Below are 18662 nucleotides of genomic sequence, written 5' to 3' on the forward strand. Positions count from 1 at the left end.
CCCCCCCACCCCCAGTGGGATGGGGCAGAGAATTGGAATAGCACAAGTGAGAAAAACTCATGGGTTGAGATAAAAACAGTTTAATAACTGAAATCAAATGATGATAATAATAATAATAATATGATGATGATGATGATGATGATAATACACAAAGCAAGTGATGCACAATGCAACTGCTCACCACCCGCCGACCGATGCCCAGCCAGTCCCCGAGCAGCGGACCCCCGGCCAGCTTTCCCCAGTTTATGTACTGAGCGTGACGTCCCATGGTATGGAATGTCCCTCTGGCCAGTTTGGCTGTGCCCCCTCCCAGCTTCTTGTGCCCCCCCCAGCCTTCTCAGTCGGTAGAGCATGGAAAACTAAAAAGTCCTTGGCCAGTGTAAGCATTACCCAGCAACAACTAAAACATGGGTGCGTTATCAACTTTGTTCTCACCCTAAATCCAAAACACAGCACTGTACCAGCTACTAGGAAGGAAATTAACTCTATCCCTGCCGAAACCAGGACACCTCCGTAAGAGGCTAAGGTACTGAAGGATTCTGCCTTATTTTTGTCCTTTGTTAGGCACAGTGCATAGACTTGTACTTTTGTTTTGGTCCACGGCGATTCTCTTCTTCCATCTCCTAAAATTAGCTGATGTTACTTCGTTAGCTATTTGCTTTACAGGAACTATGAAATTCCTGAAGGACCAATCTGGTTTTCTCTAAAGCTGAGAAAATATTGCCACTGAATTAAGTAAGACCAGAATAAAGCTGAATACATATGAATTTGGACCCTCCCATGAAAACCAGGAAACTTGTATTTCAAGAGTCTGAGCCAATTTGTGCTTGCTAACTTGCCCTGCTTACGCCCGAATCTGTGAGCAGTCCCTGGAGAATGGGGAAGCGCAGTGCCCAAGGGCCAGATTCTGGCTTTGATAGCTCCTTCCCAGCCAGAAGATACCAGAGATCGGTCCATCGTGTACCAAACCGGCATCATCTGACCCTGTCCCATGTGGCGCTGTATTGATGCGATGACTACTATTGATGCAGGATTACACTGCCAAGGGTAAGGGCGGCGCGATTTGGGGAAAAACTCTACCTAGCAACAAGCTAAACTCAAAGACCCTTTAAACTGTATCTGTGCGCAGTAATAAGGGCTGCAATGAAGAAGATAAAGGAAAACATCTCATTGTGCACCCTACACTTTCAATAGAGCCCCTGCTAATGCTGAAGTTCAGGTTTTTGACTGGCTGGAGGACAATGCATTCTCCCTTTGACTGCGATAGCAGCAGATTCATGGCTGCGCTGGGGGAAGGGGGTTTCTGAAGATTTATGAACCCGGATGCCCCTTTCTTGCTGTTGTGTTGCTGTGTGGTCACGTCTCTAGCCAGCTGTTATCAAGCTCTTTTGATGCCGACAATAGCTGGTATAAATGGCGGAGTCTCCAGGGATAAAAAGGGACATTCATGAAATTTTTAATCTTATCTAACAAAGCTGTCCTGTATAACCAGAGATTAGAGGTCTTCCTAAATTGAATATATTTCTTCTTTTGTCCCCTGAAGCCATAGTCATGTTGCTCTTCCCCCCCCCCCCCCCCCCCCCGCTGCCAAGCCATGCATCAGCATGCAGCTCCCCGCTCCCTAATTACATGCTCCGAGAGTGGAACGCGCCAGCTCGCTGTCTCTCTGCCGACTACTAAAAAGGATGATTTGAAAAGCCCTGCACAATCTGCACAGGGAAAAGTATCCTTGAAACACATACCCTTGAAAACTACCAAGAAAGACAAATAAATGAAACACAGTAAATGAAAGGAAAATTGAATGTTGAAAGCCTCAAACCTACTTGACCATATCAGACAGTTCTGATGGAAGTGAAAATAACCAGTAGACGCCGCGCAGTCACAAAAGGGTGTCTCCTCTTGATGTGAAACCGTCAGGGAGCTGCTTCCCGATTTACTATTTGACAGTTTGGCATCTCTGTTAGAAATGCCTCCAAAACCTTTCTTTCTTTTTTCTTGTCTGTCTCTCACATGCAAAGTCAAATACTGGATGACAGAAGAGACTATAAACACAGCCAACAGGGAGGAGGATCCAGGTGTGCTCCATCAGGTTGTATCTGTGGCATAACCGAGAACCTGCTTAATAACCTCACAGTTCCTCAACAGAGAATCAGGCTTTTTTTCCTTCCCCTTTGCAGCAAGAATACTGCTCAGCTAATAGATTAGAAATCAGATTTGTTACCCTAAAACACACGCGTGTGCGACATTACTGATAAACCAATCGGAGAAAAATCTGCTTAGTTAATCGGTGCCTCATGCAGGACAGACAGGCACTTCTTTTTACTGAGAATCTGTCACTTATGCTGGTCTGACCTCAAGAATTGGTAGAGAGAAAGTTCACTTTCTTTCCTTTACCCTCTTTTTAACTTCCTTGGTTTCCCGTTTCATTTCTGCAGGTATTTATATTGGAATTTAGTGAGTCCTTCAATATTGGGCTGGTAAGTGCTGTATGAAAACGCATTTCTTCTCTGTTGTAAAAGGGCTATTTGCAGCAGCAGAATATATATTAACGACCCCTTCTTGTGAAAGATGCTTAGCTTTATATAGTTTAACAAGCGCTTTCTCATATCTCTCAAAAATGGACAGCTGACCTTAGGCACCACACCATACTGGAATAAGCAACCTGCTCCTGGCCTCCAGGACACAGAGAGGACTTGTACATCGATTCCTTTGTTACTCCTTAGGATTACAATTGTAAGAATGGCCCTATTTTTTCCTTCCCCTCCTTTATATGCAAATTCATCCTACTTAACTTCTAATCTCTTCTTTTGTCCCGTGTTCTGCAGATGAGCAATTTGTTTCTGAGTTTTTTTGTTTTGACTGTACATCCTGCCCCTCCATATGCTATACAGAAATCCTAGGCGTGCTGAAGTCCAACTACAGGACAAAGGACCAGAACTGCAAGAGGCTGTCCAGGAGCTCTTTGACATCTCTGCAGCACAGACCTGTAACGGTCTATGCAATAGGATGGTGATCTGCAGCTCTGTGGACCTTGAGGAACTGGGCTCAGTAACCAGAGGGAGTACTACAGTTATCCCACCGCATGGATAAAATCCTCCATTACCAATTCCCTCTTATTTCTGCAAATAGCCCTACAAATCAGGTTTATTTGTCTCCTTGTTTTCCAGGATCCACCAGCTGACCTGAGTAGTTGAAAGACTGGGCTTCTGGAAGAACAAGAAGTCTGGGTCTCCTTGGACATATATTACCAAAAGGACGTAAGAGTCCGGGACAAATCACCACTGCCAGCTCATCATGGCAATCCAGGCAGCAGTCACAGCCTTCTGGGTGAGCTTGTGCAAAATATTTACATTCTTTGTTCCTCTCCCTCTTGCCTTTAAATTGCCTCTTAGGGATGATGTGAAGATAAACATGTAACAGGTTGTAAAATGATGCTTTGATCACGAGGAGAATAAAAGACAGAATCTTCTCTTATATGTGCACGGGCTAACTGTTCATTATACACACACATTCCTACGCAAAACATACTGAGGACAGCTTGACCAAAAAGAATAATGTACACAATTAAGATGTTCGCAATAAGATCACATAATACTTTTGGAAAAGAGCAGGCGATCACTTTTTCTTTCACTTTTTGCACTTTCCTCCTCCCTACTCCCTGGTATTTGGAAAGGAACACTAAGCAAAAACCTGCTTCTCAGTCATCACTGCTTACAATAGCAAGTTTTTCTGCCACACGTGCACAGACTGTACACACCAAGCACCAATTCCACCAGAACAGACCATTTCACAGGGAAGAATGACGAGGTATTTTGGGTCTCTAAAAAGGCGTCCCCTTGAACAAAAGCACCAAGTGTAACTTCCCCTAGTTCAAAGCTCAGCGGTTCCTCTCCCTTAAAAACCCCACTCCCTACTGATGTGAATGTTGCAATTTTCTTTTATCTACTTCCTCAATAACCTGCCATTAAACACCTACTAGTAGTTTTATTACTGCGGTTCTGAGCTTGCGGCCTACAGAGAGAGAAGGAGCACAGACGTACTACAAAAACTTCACCCAAATGCCATAAAGCCATATCCCAAGGCTAGTAAGTGCTGAACTGTAACAGTTTTGAGGCACTTTAAAGGATGGCAGAAGCAAAGTGTCAGTTTTTCATTACTGGTTCAAATTAGGAGGGGGGGGAAGGAAAAAACCAGGAAATAAATAGATGCAATAAAGTCTCTGGCATGTAGGCATCCATGAGTGAAAACAGCCCTTTATAAAACTACTACACATGAGTACTCAGATATCAAAGATACACAATGCCCAGTGTTCTAGTGAAGATGCCTTCTTAACCACAGCAGGGTTTACTTTCCACTCCCCATGATTTGAATTTAAATGGGTCATGTTTACTTAAGGGGTCTTTCACTGATTGAAAAATATACCCACAGTTTGTACATTATCTCAGCTAAATTCAAATAACATATTTAAATTTAATTACTTGAAGCTTAGGGGTTTTCATGCTTTTCTTTTTTCCCTCAATTGCACACAACACCACTTACTTGTTCTTATCAATGGCTATGCGCTTTGTCAAGCATCAAAATTAAATGCTTGAAAGCACTAATGATGTTACTGTGATTAAGGGTTTTTACCTTCCAGGGTAGATACTAAAAGCCTGCTCCATTATTAATTACTTAAAAAAAAAAAATATTTCTGAGAATCTAACACTGAAGAAAAGTCCTCTTGGAAATCAAAACAAGACAATAAAAGGTCTTCTCTTAATTGGGACAAAACACATTTAAGGGAACCTGGCACATTTCAGGTTTTCTCTTAATATTTACCTTGTAATATTGTGGGTTTTTACATGGGATTTTGTAAATTACATTATCAAATAATCTCACAGCAGGAAAAGGATATACAACACAGATAATCAAATATGTTTTTAATCATTTCTAAAGGCAACATTCTCCAGGCCAGATTCTGGTAATTTTATTCATGTAAGCGAGCAACTTACTCCACTAGCTGTCACACTGACTTCAAACCAAGCGAAGGGAGAAAGTATCCAGCCCTATTTAGTTACATGTACCAGAATAAATTAAAAACAAAGCAGTTCTGCTCTCTCCTAAAACGTTGACGTTCAGTTCTGCTTCCCGTTGGTCCCCTGGGCCTTCTACCCACGCCTCTCTCTTGTCCAGCCAGAAATGCTCCTGTTTCTGAGCAACGCCACCCCTGTGCTCCGAGGAGTACTGGCACATGGCTTTGCAAACAAAGGAGAACGCATTTTAGCATCACCAAATTTCCAAACACACGCACAGCATATGTATAAAGCCATGTATGTACGTAAGGATAAGCACACGAGAGGCTTTTGCACACGTGAACCTGCGTGCACACGCAGATGAGATGTCTGCGCACGTCTGAAGAACCGAGCTGGAGTTTGGCATGCCCGTTCTTCACTGCCAGTATGACAGCTACGCCTTTCTCCTAGGGACCAGCAAGAGTCTGCGGGCTGGATGTGCACTTTAAACACTAACCACATGCATATTTTATTTTTTTTTTCATTATTCCCTCTGTGTAAGTGGAGCAAACATTTGTACCAGTGATGACTGGGCCAGGTTAGGACTTGGACAAGGATCTAGAGGCCTGATTGCTCAACCGAGCCACTGGAAGCCTCCCAAGACGTTCCCGAGTCCTCTGTCTTCCCACCGTCTGCCTCTCCCTCCCCTAGGAATGATGACTGGTGAGGAATACTTCCCAGCCTGGAAACTGAGACATGCCGAGATTCAGGCCAGCTTTTTCAAGCTTTAGCATTAAAGCAAAGACTTTAAATCTACGCCACTAGAGTAAAGCGCCCAAGGTTATCCACCCACACTTGAAAATCCTGGCCGACGTCATGTGAAGCAGTGACAGCTGAGCTCAGCCTCTTTCTCTCAATCCCTTCAACCAGCCGTAATACTTCTGGACTAAACTTTCCCTCTTTGTTACTAGAAATGACGCTGCTCAGGAAAAGCACCGGCTCGGCCACAGGATACTCTCGTAGGACACCTTCATCCCAAAACGACAGGCACCACTGATCTTCCCTTTCGTTCCAGGCTCCGCAACCCAGTCACTGCCGAAGAGCTCCGAGAAAAACAAGTGACAAGCTCTCAAACCTAGAGACCAGCTCACATCAGTTATGTTTGTAATGATGTGTTCATAAAGAAAGGGGCTAGAAAATGGGATTTTAAAGACTGTTAACACAGCATTATTATGTTTTAAACATTTCCTCCGTTTTGAAGTTTTCATTTCTTGCCTCTCCCAAAAGAACCTGCGCTGCAAATCTTGCCAAACCACAAAAGCTGGCTCTGACTTGCATCAAATCAAAAGCTTGAAGGAAAACCCAGGCTGTTAGCAGCAACAAATAGTAGTAGTTGAGGATTATTAGAGTGCTGTATTTTTACCACCCTTACTCCAGCTTCAGTTCTTGGCAACGTGCAGTAGCTGCTGAGGATCCACAAAAAGCCCATGTATTTTCTGGGTTGCACGTCCAGTTCCGTGTCAGTTTTAGCACAGACCACTTCAGCATACCAGAACTGCTCTAATTTAGATCAAACCAACCACAGGAGCTGAGGTCTGACCAGTTCCCTGTGGTTTACATCAAGAACTGCAACGAGACAGGGGTGACAAAGAAGATTTTGCACAGCCAGGAGACGGCTCGTTCTGGCTATTAATTTCTGAGGATCAGCTCTTGACAGCAATACATTATTTTCAGGTACTGGCCCTCCACTTCTGAAGGCCAAATAATGATGTCAGCTAATGCAATGCGGGTCTGGAGTAACTCCAAAGATCTGAATCTGCAACCTGCAATCCCAAAGATTGCCTTAAACCAAACGACTATAGAATCTACATAGCATTTAGCAAGAGATCTGTGTTACAACTCAAGCATGGGGTCTGTTTAGTCTGAGAACTGCTTGTTTTCTTTCTGCTAGCTTGCTAAGAAATCCTGTTGGCATGTTCTGACAAGGATAACTTAATAGTTGCCAACAGAAACATGGCAGAATGCTGTGTATTTCCTGTATGTATGAATGCCAGTTTAAAACAAACAGGAAAACAAGTCTTTCAGTTGGAAGGCAATTTATAAAAATCTGTCTGTACATTACAAACTCTTAAAAAACCCAGCACTGAAACATTTCTAAATGCTTAAACTAGAATGATTAACACAAGAAGGGTGATCGTACTTGGCGCTGTGAATTGCTCTAAGAAACTCTAGAGCTGTAAGCAATTTGTTAAGATGGGGAATTAGTCAGCAGCTGTCTGACCTGAGCAGGTTTGGAGCCGCTGGTCACAAAGCAGGTCACGTTGCAGTTACTCTTCCCTCTAGTTGAGGTTAGAATCTGACCCAATGTAAACAACAATAAATTCTGTAGCCTAAAGAAGCCAACACTGATGCTCCGCTGCATTATATTGGATTGAGAGAAGCAGAGAAAATGGGCCACGCATTCCGGTCAAAGAGAGATTGGCCTAACTCTCAACAGTTGTCCTTTATGGCCCAGACCAGTCACGCTTAGAGGTAGGATCCCACGACCCGAATTTGGGTTAAACACTTCTGGGAAGCACGTGCTGTAATCATCCTCTTGCTTCCCAGACGCGGGTCCAGCAAGCACAGACCGCCAGAAACCACCAATGCTGGGACACAACGTATAGCACCCCAGGGTACAGTGGCTCTGGGGGAGCCAGAATGAGAAATTAGAGACCATAACCTCTAGTTATGACACCAGATAATAACGTTGGAAATGGGGCATTCCCCAACCGCTGAAAATAAGTAGTCTGGAGCAATCTGACCTACTCATCATCAGCCCCTCAGGGCAACTCCACCTCACCCACGCACCCTGCTGTTCCTCCCGGGAAGCCGAGGTAGCCACCAGAGCTAATTCCTCCCCAGAAATAGCCTGTCCTTCACCCTTGTATTGCTGCACAGGAGGAGGATCTGCTGAGCTGCCTTTTCAAAACAAACTCCTCCGCTCCCCCTCCAGCCCCTTCCACAAGGAAATCAAAGCAACCCTCAAAGGCACATCAGATGCCCCCAAATGAGACCCCTGTCCCGTTCTCTGAGCCCTTCCTCAAGTCAAGCAACCATCCAGCTACTCCTCCTCCCATTTTCCCATCCTCCTGCCCACAGTCAGAGGAGTTAAGACATGTCTGCATACACTTCATGAGTCAACAGACAAGGGGGGTAGAGCTGTTCTTAAATCGTACAGGACCAATGAAATAACTTACCGTCTATCTCTGCCCTGCAAACCACTTCTTGTGTGCAGCTTTCGAACCACTTACAAGAGCGAATCGACAATCCACAAAACGATACCAAAAATATTGACCCTGCTCTATTAACATCCCAAAGGGGCAACCCTTCGTCTGACATTGCAAAGGACAGCTCTCACCTGATGCCTCATGTCTCTATCTATTCACAGAAAGCCTCATTTCTCCTCCTTGGTCCTTTCTTACACTTACCACCAAGCCACCTGAGCATGTGGTTACCCCAACAGTTATGGCGTAAAGCTTAACCCACTATGGGGCAAATGTGTGATTTGGAACCCAAAGCAACACATCTCCTAATGCTGTTCTTGGCTCTCGCACAGTTACTTTTTATTTATTTGAAACATGGATGTCTGGATGATATATATATGTGTGTGTGTGTGTGCTAAATAACTTCCTTTGTCACTTACTTTCAGCATTGAGAATATTAGATTTTATAACAAAAGAGCTGCTGAAAAGCCTTTTTGAAATCCAAACAAATAAAAGCCTCTGCCCTCTATGCCGCTTAGATGCTTTGGAAATACTGAAGTATCTTCTAAACAAAATAAATAAATAAATGTTATGACTCATTTTGCTAAAGCAGCATTCGCTGTTTTAATAAATAGATTTGGCCACATTGTCTCATCCTGACTTCTGAAGTGCTACGGTAATAGCAGAGAGTTAGACTTTGCTATTTGGGTTTCTCAGATCAATCACCCAAAGTCAGAAACGGCAAGAATCTTGGAGGAAGAAAAGATAATAAAATTATAAACATTTTACTTCAACTGTGATACGCAGCTCCAACAGCAACTGCAGGCTGGGTCTCAAATATGCCCTCCTCAGCCTGCGGCACCCAAAAGAATGAAAACCCAGGACTCACCTGACAATAAAAATCACAATTCCCGTCTTAACACTTGAGAGTAATAAATTGTTTCGAAGTCACCAAAGTTAAGGAATTTCACCTTTATTTACTTTAAGCTCCATCACACAGAAGAGGCTGGTGCAGGTCTGCATTTACATATTTACATTTCAGCTGAACGACCTATAAATTTTAATTATAGTTGATATTCAGAGCGTTCAGCTGGAACTCTGGTAAAGTACCTTCTTGTACAAAGGTTAGATGGATTCGACATGATACAATCTCGGCCTCTGGGCTGTTGAGAAACGCTCAAGATTGAATCAAGGTTTAGGTTTTCTGGGCTAACGTTAGTAGCACTTTGTGAAGGACACCGGTCTGACAGCACCGGGAGATCCTCAGCTCTTCCAGGATGCTGCGAGACACCCTGCCATACTGCCCATCAAAGTTCCTCTTTTTCAGGGGAAAAAGATACTCTGTGCTTTTGGAAAAGTACCACGGAGAATGGGACTGCAGCACACCTAACTCTCACACTCGGAGCTCTTCTACCAGGTCCTCTCACTGGAACTGAATTAAGCCCCCTTTCCTTCATCTGCAACGAGCAGATTTCTTCAGGGAATTAAAAACCATCGATAGACCCAATGAGAGAGGAAACTATATTCTGCACACAGTATTGCCGCAAAAAGCGACCTGAAGTTTGCTGTTGGGTAAAAAAGAAAAAAAAGTGACGAGGGACAAACCGGGGAAGAATCTTAAGCTTCCTGAAACACATAAATCTTAAAATTAAAATCTTAGTTCATGTCGCCAGTAACCGATTACATCACAGGTAGCACATAATTAAACTTATAAAGGGGTTTCATTATTTTGGTTTTATGCCGGATACTGAAAACTAGTGCATTATTCATTTAAAAATTGTGTCAATTAGAAAAACCCCAAATGGAATAAGCAATTAAATATTAAAGCTGGCTGCCTCAGTGGAAAACAGTCAGAAAGATAATTGGTAAAGTTTCCCGTGCAATGCAAGTGCCATTACAAAGTCTGAACAGTTTTAATCCTACAAAAATAAATAAAAAAAAATCAACCTCATGAGGTTTTGAAGATTTGGAGTTGCACAAAGAAATCAGCCATGTTTATTTCCTGGAGGAGTACTGAGCTACGGTCTGGGCAAATAAAAACCCGTGAAAACAATAATCCCAAGTTAGCTCAGCAATCGCATAGACGGGTCTGTATTCCGAGCCTGGACCTTCATTTTCAGTCCCAGATTCGCAGCAGGACAGGAGGACACCAAGAGCCCGCCCCAACTCCTGATGAGAAGGTCTCTGCGGGAGCTCTCTCCTCCCCTCCGAGGCCAGCGCCCCAAAGGGTACTTACAGGGTGGAACCGAGAAGTGCACAGGATGGGGACTGCAAGGAAAAATATAATCTTCATTCAAAACCTGCAATTCAAAAATCATTTCTTCTTCCAACAGCATGCAAAGCACTTTTCAATGTTACGTCTCTCCTCCCTGTAAGGTTCACGGTTTTGTTTTTAGTTCAGTTTTGTCATCAACAGGTCTAAAAATTTGATTATCTTCTCATTTGATCCAGATGAAGCTGGTAACTTCCATTTAAGGACCAGTCAGACTGAAAATAAGCCAGGAAACTCCTGTGCTACAGAGCCCCTCCAACCTGTGATGTTGGCAGCTTGTCGGTGTAACAAATATAAATAAAATTATTCTCTGGTTAAAGAAAAATGCCACATGCGCAAGCGGTGCTAAAGAAGTCTCCTTCTGAGCCCAGTCCACTCTCTTCAAATCAGTTCTTCCCAGTACTTGCATAATTGCAGTTTTAACCTTCAGCACAGGCAGCAGTGAAAGCGAAGGGCTGAAACGCTCTTGGAAAGGCGCCGCTGGGTCTGCACATCACGTCCGAAGTACGACGGAGAGCCCACAGATCTCTGCAGCTCCTACAGGACTCCCCTTGGCCACCCCGTCCCGGAGTGCCCGGGGAGCTTGAAAAACACGGGATTTAAGACTCAGCCACTTATATATTCCAGTCACCTTCCGTCTTATTTATATGCATGCACAATATCCTGATAAACTAGAAGGGAGGCTGCAGCCATTGCATCTGCATTCCCTTTTATGCTAAGAAAGACAAATTGAGGCTGATTCAGAGGACAGATTTAAGGAACGCAGTATGTTATCGAGACAAGCGCAATCTTCCCAGGGAGCCGTTGTAGTGGGTTGTCTTGAGATCATGCCTTTATTTGTTTGCTAAAATAAATGGGACACCACACAAAACTCAATTCATATATGAGACATCTCTTCCAGCCCACTGTACCTTCCTATTTTGCTTAGCCAAAACTGTCGTATTCTATTATTTATTGATAGGACCATCTAATGGCAGACAGAAAATTAAAAATAATAAAAAGCTAATTAAAAACTTCAGCGCTTTCCTTTTAGTCTTCAGTAATCTATGGAACTGAAAGACATTGACATCCAAAGCACATAACGTTTAAGGGTTTTTCTGTCTGTAATCATCCATGGATACTTTCAATGGATTTTAATACAGACAAAACCAAAGAGATTTTATGGAACAGTAGAAGTATTTAATAAAAAATCAGAATCAGTCAATCGTCTTTTTAAGACTAGGTGACAGAATTGATAGCAGGGATAAAAATCCTAATAAATTCTGCCGGAACAGTTCAGAAGGCTGAGAAAAAAGTTATCATTTCCTTTTAAATTAACAGTAGGACTTTTCCATAAGGGATGATTTGAAGTACAAATGACCAGAGGAATAAAATACAAACGCTTGAGCTTCCTACATCTCTGTAGACCGTATTTAAAAAAATAAATCCAAAACCACGATCAGCTTTTGTTAGTATCGGTTTACAAATCACAGCTTTCAGAGACCCCGAATTCATTCTCGGAGCGCGCTACTAAGAGTTCTGGGACTCTGGTTCCTGAATTTAGTAATGAAGGCAGATTACCTTAATCTAAGGAGATGCCATGAAATCCTTCAAGTAGATGCAGATAGAGGCCACGCATTTGCCTGCTTTGTTTGGGAGGGGAAGCCCACTGGAGCCCTGCCACAATAATAAAGCGCTCCCTGCACACCAGTTCACACGTGGGGCGAAATCTGAAGTGACATTTCTCAATGAAAGGAGCAGTATTCAGGCGTGTGCTCAGCATTTTGATGTCCGCCAAAATCTGGCAAACGTGATTATAGAGATCCAGCAGGCATGCCACAGCTCCATTTAGCCCTCATGGCTCAACGCAGCGCTATGCAAAAAATAAGTAAAAAATAACAGGCTGCCTTGGGGTGGCATTCTGGGAGTATGATTTCATGCATACGGCTGGACTCGACACACGTTTTGCAACTCCTCATACAAGGACAGAATATCTGAACCGAAGGGGGCTGCTCTGCCCACCCCCGCGGGGTCAGTTCAGCATCCTGCCCCCAAACTATGAGCCAGCGCAGGAACCTTGGGCTTCAGGGACTAGCGATGTTTATTTGTGCTACTCTGCATGGCATTTTAATTAGTAACTGTGCGGATTTAAAACCTTTGAATGGACACACAGGGGCAGTTGTGCAGCCTAGCTTTTGTGTTTCCACTCTCTCAAAAAAATCCTGTTTGAGGACATCAGCAGGGGGTTAATGGAAGCTTTGATAAAGTTCTCCGAAGCCTTTTATTGTTGCTCAACTACAGACTGGACTCTGCTGTCTCTCTGGCTGCTTTCCAATTAATTTAGTCAGCTGCAAAAACAACTAGAAAATTTAGAAGCCTATCTAAACATTTGGTAGCCACAAACATTCTTGGGCAAAATCTCCTTCCACATGAAAATATTTTCTTGCCAACTGTTTAAGTGAAGTGCTCCGACTGGACGGCAAGCTTCACGAATGTGAAATGTCAGTGCACTGCCAGCGAAAGGAAATGCCCAGTTAAATAGCCCAGAGCAGATAAAAGCTGCAGGACCGTATCTTCATCTCTGTCAGTCTGGTAACTATTCATCTGTACCAACATCACTGAGACCAGAATTTGATCCGATTTGATGCCTCCTAAAAGTCAATTTATATAATTGTCCTGGTTTCGGCATATTTATTTATAATTTAAATATGGTCAATCCTACCCAGTCCTGAAATTAAACACCTTTTTCCCCAGGAGGATATGTAACTAACCTCCATTTTCCATAGCAAACCATGAGATCTTTTTAAAAATGGGACCAAACTTTTATTTAAATGCTGCAATTACTTCCTGGCTCTATCTGACATGCAACTTGTCTAAGCTGTTCGCTGAACCCTGAAGCTGGTTATTTACTAAGGATCTTTAGAAAGCACTTTTTTTTTTTTCCCTTCCGACCAAGACTTGTATCCCCCACCTTGAATACAAATTCATGGAAATGGGTGGTGCAGACAGCTTTGCCAGCAAGCAGGCAGTTGTTATTTTAATTATTATTTCTTTGTGGAAAGCTGTAGTTACCTTAAAATAATAATTTAATCCCTCCCAACAATAGTTTTCCCAGTTTTGTTTTTAAGACGGGAGCACGTATGCTTATAACTACGCATTTATTACAGACCATCAGTTAAAGCCTGTGCAAGAACAGAGTTGTTAATAAGAAACTCCCACTTGCATCTGCCAGCTTGGAGAAGCTCCCTACTCAGACACATCGTCTTACACACGTAATTAAACGTGCAGCAGAAGAAATCTGAAGTGGTCAACACATGACAGCTCCGAGGCTCTGAGAAATCTCACGCTCAACAGTGAAATTTGCCCATTCAAAAGTATTCCTAACTGTTTCCTTCCATGCAACTCCCAAATTTCTTGCGCTGAGACCACTTATCGTCTTTCTGGATCTCCCACCGCGTTTATATTTGAAACGTCTGTGGTTTCCCAAAATACATTATTTGGTTTGCTGCAGAAGTCCTCGCGGCAACTCCCTTCGATGCAAATCTTCAGACAGCAAAAGCCAAAACACAACTCCCTCGGAGAAACAAAGCGAGGGAGGGACGAGGCAGGTCATCGTCCTGCACAACCCGGCAGGTCACCTCGCCCATCACGGCAGGTGAAACCCTACAACAACTGACAACTTGTCCCAACCCTTCTGCTTGAAAACCGGGCGGGGGGGGGGAGGGATTGCTGCTTATGTCTAGCAGATAAACATGAAGCCTTAGAAACCACACCGGTTTAGATTCAAAACGAGAAAGTTGCCTACAATTAGCCTGGAATTCTGCAAGATGCTGCAACAAATCACTCGGAGTGTCACGCTCACGGATCACCCCTTTTTCAAGTCCCTGCTTACTAGTTTTGAATCTATTGAATTCACGCTTGACACAGCTCCATTTGAGGAACAAGGAGACTGCTGATCCATCATCCTTAGCACAAACACCTTTAAAGCAAAATAAAAACACCCCTTTGCACCTCCCCTTTTCCATTACTCTGACGTTTTGCAGAAAAAAGAATGCAGCAGTTAGAAGTATCACACACACCCCCCGCGCTCTGGACATCTGGCATGTATCCAGATGTTCGCCGAGAGATTATTTTAAATCAGGCCTGTGGGGAACTGGGTGGCCAGGGTGCTGCGACTGTTTATACACACCCAGCTACGTGCACAAGTTTCCTCCCGCGTTTGTGTGCCTGTAAAAGGACTCCTGGAACAGGCTATTTGTATCCTTTGGCCGCAGGGAACAAGTAACTGGAAAGGGTGGGACCATGCTGGTAGCAAGTACTTTGGGAAAAAAAAAAAAGGGCAAAAAAAAAAATAAATTGAATCGACTCCTGGATGTCTGGGAAGGCTACAGCAAGGTACCGCTGTGCCCAGGATCTGGAGTGCCACGCGCTCCTCCGTTTGGGCAAAAACACGGACTCGCCCACATTCACAGCTTCCGTCTTAGGCCCTTCAACGCTTTCCAGCTGGTCCAAAACGCTCGCCTAGTAACAGCGTGTCCCGGCACCTCAGTCCTGCCCTCCACACCACCCTAAACCTCACCAGCACTACCCCGTCCTCGCACCACCCAAGGGAGCCAGGCAGGGAGCTGGACTGGAAAACCCACCAGCCGTGAAAGGGGAGCTGACCTGCACGAGCCTCCCGATATCCTCAGCAGGCACCAGGGAAGGGTGATGTCAGAACAGAAAATGACTTCTTTTGCCAGCTTACGCTATTTTAGAGGGTCTGTGAAACTCTGACACAACCGTATGATGAATCCCGTCTTCACAGAGCTCCTCCCCTGGCTATTTGGAGATGACGTCTTCCTTGGGGTTACACGGCCCTTCAAAATCAGGTTTCAACACAACAGTGAACAGCTCATCACCAGGATTGCATTAAAAAAAAGGAAAATTTTTGCAAGAGCTGAGCATAAAACTGTAGCGCTCTGAACAAGTACAGACCTCGCTATTTTTGAAAGCAAAATTAACTTCTTTTACCACCTCCCCCTATCGACAAGATTCTCAATACACACATAAATATCAAAAAATACGCACATACAAAATCAAAAAATGTTACGTTCCCTCTCAGCGAACAGAAATGATTTACTGTTATTTATACTGAAACCAGGACTATACTCAAAGAACATGATGGAGTTTAGAGAATCAGACGGATCGATCGATCTGCAGAGTATCTGTTAATTTCATTTTCCAGTAGTAGTTTAAGGGTATTCATGCAGTCACCTAAAGAAAGCTCTGCGTCTGAAATCTACTTAACAATGGCTTTTGATGTTTCACTACAGAGCAATTCTTTATAGATAAGCTATAAATATCCAGGAAAGTAGCACATTAAAAAGAAAATACCGAAAACCTTGGGTTTCCTGGCCTCGGCATGTTTTGCTTTTGATCTGCCTGAGCACCTATTACTTTGTCGATACGAGGAGTGTGCACTGACCAAGGGCAATGTATGTCCATGAATTTTTACTGACTGCAAATTTAGCTCTGCATGGGCTAAACCATACTGGCAGAATGTAAGACCTTATATGCATTTTCCGTGCTGTTCTGTACAACACGCGAGGAATGCTAATGAGCATTTGAAAGGAAATTTGGGCTTTCAAAGAAGACCCACCGAAATGCAAAATGGGAAAATATATTCCCCTACCAAAAAGTCCAGTAGAACTTGTGAGTCATCTGGAAGCAAATAACTCCCGCTTCTCCCCCCTCCGCCACCATTTCTACCTTAAAACACAATCATCCTCAAAGGATCAGGACGTTTCAGGTTTTTTTTTTCCTTTCAGTAATGGAATTAAGAACATAAACAACAAACCAACCTAAAGGCTAAATAAACCTGAGTAACAGCTGACATTTTCCTTCCCTGCGCTGACTGTCAATATTTCAGGTTCACCACGCTTCGGTCACCACAACTGCAACCCGTCCCAGCAGAACACTCGATTCACGCGGGTCTTCTCGGCGGGGCTCAAGTCCTGGTGGCACCGTGACCCATTTTAGCTCCTGCCTGGAAACGGATAGCGAACAACCGCAAGGGCTCCGAGTGACGGTGAGGGACCGGGGGAGCGTACAGAAGAGAGGGGGAAGGACTGCAGCACAGCCAGCCACACCGCTCTGCCTCCGAGATGAAGCAGCTTCGAGACAGGCGAACAGACAGCTAGACGGGGAAGGTGTGGGAGATCGCAGAGACAAAGGAGCCGGGGAGAGGAGCGAGAACAGAAAGAGGGAAAAATGGGACAGAGAGCCTGAGATATTCATAAGAAAGATCAGTTCTTGAACCTGAGCACAGGCAGCTTGAAAACATCCAGTCTGATGCAATGGGAGAAAGAGTGAGTTTATTTATTTATACTGTGTTTTCTTCCTAATTGACACATCCTGCCTCCATCTAGCTGTGCTGGTCCACTTAAGGAAGCACTGAGCCCAAGGTAACCTAACAAGGTAACAAATCACCCGGCAGCCTGCTTATTCAGAAATATCAACCGTTTTAACTCCAACAAGCAAAGGAGCAAAAAGGACACCCACCCCTCATAAAATGCAAACAAAAAGAAGGGAGGAAAGCAAGCAGCGTAAGGAGTCTGGATTTTAAATCTCATTTAGAGCGTGTGTGGGCTTCCCCCCACCCCCCCCCAACTGCTCCCCTGCCTTGTGAACGCCTTTAGCATCCGTGCAAAAGTTTGTCTGTGCGGTGCTGCCCCCTCGGACATGCACACAGACGAACTTACCCGTGAACCTGGCTGTCAGGTCGGAGACCTAAGCAGCTCGGCTGTAATCTTTAATAAAAATATAAACTGTTCAGCTCCTCTTCAGAAAAACAAAAGCTTCCTGCCTGCTGTGAACGAGGTCTCTTTATTGAGAGATTTACTTTTAATTTCGAACAGCTTCGCAGCATTATCCTTAGCAGGGAAAAAAAAAAAAAAAAAGAGCCCAGAGATTTTTGAGCTATTCAGTCAACTGCCTGGTAGGGTTTCTCATTGAAATCAGCTTCTCCTAGCAGCATCGCATGAGAATTGCTGGTTTGCATGTCTTCCACAAGTCATTTCACATTTTTAAAAGATGGACAAAGTGCTGATTTCATTTGATCGAAAACAGAAAGCCACAAAAGTCACCACTGCTGGTGGAGCCCCTTAATGTCAGCATTTCCCAGTGCTCATTGTGCTACGGGCACTGGCTCCAAATTTCAACAGCTCAGCATTCCATCCTGCGCTTTTTTAATTTCTTTTTAATCTTATATGGGAAAAGAGTGGCGGTTCCCATCTCAAAAAACTCAACAAAATTATTATACAAAACACGTAGAATAGCGAGCTGAATTCACCATTCAAAATTCTTGAAATGTCACAACATTGAAGTATTTCATTAGGAGATAGAAATTTTTACTTGGTTCAAAGCCTGAAATTTAGCTTCTCTCTTTAAAAAAAAAAAAAAAGGCTATAAAAACCAGGACCTGTTCAAAGGGAGCAGGAAAAATACTTTTTCAAATGCTTTTTGATCCTACTTTGAATGGCAAAAGCTTATTTTCATTTAAACATTTTCCTACAGTATTGGAAACTGAAAAGAGTTTCTAAACAAAGGGGGAAAGTAAACTGCCTCATTTCATTATCTCCAGGAGTAAAATGGCAAAAGCAAACAAAAAACCACCTGTGCCTTTCAACTGCACCTTTTGTGTCACTGCAACACATTTCTTCAATTTTGTACTGAATATACCAGTCACTGGTTTCTCATTGCTTTCTGTCCGTCTCCAAATGCATACCTCCTGCAGGGGCTGGCACCCACGCAAGCAAACATACAAATATTCGGATTTCTGATTCTTACATCAAAAACTGCGTTCTAAAATTTCTGTCTATTTTCTTCAATTATAGAAGCTGCATATTTGGAAGGTCAATTTGAGACTGCTCTTAAGAGGAAGGATTTCCTGGTCCCTTGCATACTTATCATCCCTACTGAATTTACCTCAAAGATGCACCTCTTGCAAACAATTCCAGCAAATTCCCCAGAATATGACCCAAAAGCACCACTCATATCTAAAGAACTACAGAACCACATTAACAACATTCTTCTGTCTATCAAATGTTGGAAAGCACAAGCACAGACAGCAAAAACAATAAAGTCATTTACAGATTTTCAGCGTTGGTAGTTTCATTTTTATTAGCAAAACAG

General features: G+C 43.5%; 1 protein-coding gene across 1 annotated transcript in view; it reads right to left on the reverse strand.

The window, feature by feature from the left end:
* The window catches only part of EPHA4 (EPH receptor A4), a 101825-nt gene that overhangs the window by 23451 nt on the left and 59712 nt on the right, over nt 1-18662 (reverse strand). The gene's annotated exons all lie outside the window — the stretch shown is intronic.

Source organism: Pygoscelis adeliae, unplaced genomic scaffold (assembly GCF_000699105.1).
Source record: "Pygoscelis adeliae isolate BGI_AS28 unplaced genomic scaffold, ASM69910v1 Scaffold155, whole genome shotgun sequence".
In the NCBI taxonomy this organism is placed as follows: Eukaryota; Metazoa; Chordata; class Aves; order Sphenisciformes; family Spheniscidae; genus Pygoscelis; species Pygoscelis adeliae.